The sequence below is a fragment of the Triticum aestivum genome, unplaced genomic scaffold (genome assembly GCF_018294505.1).
Source record: "Triticum aestivum cultivar Chinese Spring unplaced genomic scaffold, IWGSC CS RefSeq v2.1 scaffold36480, whole genome shotgun sequence".
Classification (NCBI taxonomy): Eukaryota; Viridiplantae; Streptophyta; class Magnoliopsida; order Poales; family Poaceae; genus Triticum; species Triticum aestivum.
The window spans coordinates 1-1,163 of NW_025283945.1; the positions used below are offsets into that span (position 1 = coordinate 1).

The window sequence follows — 1,163 nt, forward strand, 5'->3', positions numbered from 1 at the left end:
TTATCCTTGCCCCTCCCAGCTCCACTACAAAGACGATTGTACATTGCTTTGGCCGCTCCCTCTCAACTACGGAGACGAGTTTAACGCGGTTTCCACCCCTCCCTCTCACCCGCACCAGTGCACGCTTGCCGCGCCACAACGCCGACGCTGGACCCGTGAATCGTGAGCACCCAGCTATGACTTACCGCACTCGTGCAAAATAATAAAACACGGTAAATATATTACTTACACGTGCGTTTTGTTTTGCAAGCGGCGCGAAACAAATTAAAAAGGGAATGCAACACGAGGACTTCCCAGGAGGTCACCCATCCTAGTACTACTCTCGCCCAAGCACGCTTAACTTCGGAGTTCTGATGGGATCCGGTGCTTTAGTGCTGGTATGATCGCATCCGACATGTTACCCCGGTCTTCGTCCCTTATCCTTGCCCCTCCCAGCTCCACTACAAAGACGATTGTACATTGCTTTGGCCGCTCCCTCTCAACTACGAGACGAGTTTAACGCGGTTTCCACCCCTCCCTCTCAACCGCACCAGTGCACGCTTGCCGCGCCACAACGCCGACGCTGGACCCGTGAATCGTGAGCACCCAGATATGACTTACCGCACTCGTGCAAAACAATAAAACACGGTAAATATATTACTTACACGTGCGTTTTGTTTTGCAAGCGGCGCGAAACAAATTAAAAAGGGAATGCAACACGAGGACTTCCCAGGAGGTCACCCATCCTAGTACTACTCTCGCCCAAGCCCGCTTAAGTTCGGAGTTCTGATGGGATCCGGTGCTTTAGTGCTGGTATGATCGCATCCGACATGTTACCCCGGTCTTCGTCCTTTATCCTTGCCCCTCCCAGCTCCACTACAAAGACGATTGTACATTGCTTTGGCCGCTCCCTCTCAACTACGGAGACGAGTTTAACGCGGTTTCCACCCCTCCCTCTCACCCGCACCAGTGCACGCTTGCCGCGCCACAACGCCGACGCTGGACCCGTGAATCGTGAGCACCCAGCTATGACTTACCGCACTCGTGCAAAATAATAAAACACGGTAAATATATTACTTACACGTGCGTTTTGTTTTGCAAGCGGCGCGAAACAAATTAAAAAGGGAATGCAACACGAGGACTTCCCAGGAGGTCACCCATCCTAGTACTACTCTCGCCCAAGC

General features: G+C 52.5%; 2 non-coding genes across 2 annotated transcripts; both read right to left on the reverse strand.

Moving 5' to 3' along the window:
- Positions 1–272: 272 nt before the first annotated feature.
- On the reverse strand, positions 273–391 carry LOC123178620 (5S ribosomal RNA). Its single transcript, XR_006489720.1, has one exon. It is a non-coding gene; the product is annotated as a 5S ribosomal RNA (ribosomal RNA).
- A 296-nt stretch (positions 392–687) lies between these two features.
- Positions 688–806, reverse strand: LOC123178621 (5S ribosomal RNA). Its single transcript, XR_006489721.1, has one exon. It is a non-coding gene; the product is annotated as a 5S ribosomal RNA (ribosomal RNA).
- Between the last annotated feature and the right edge of the window lie 357 nt (positions 807–1,163).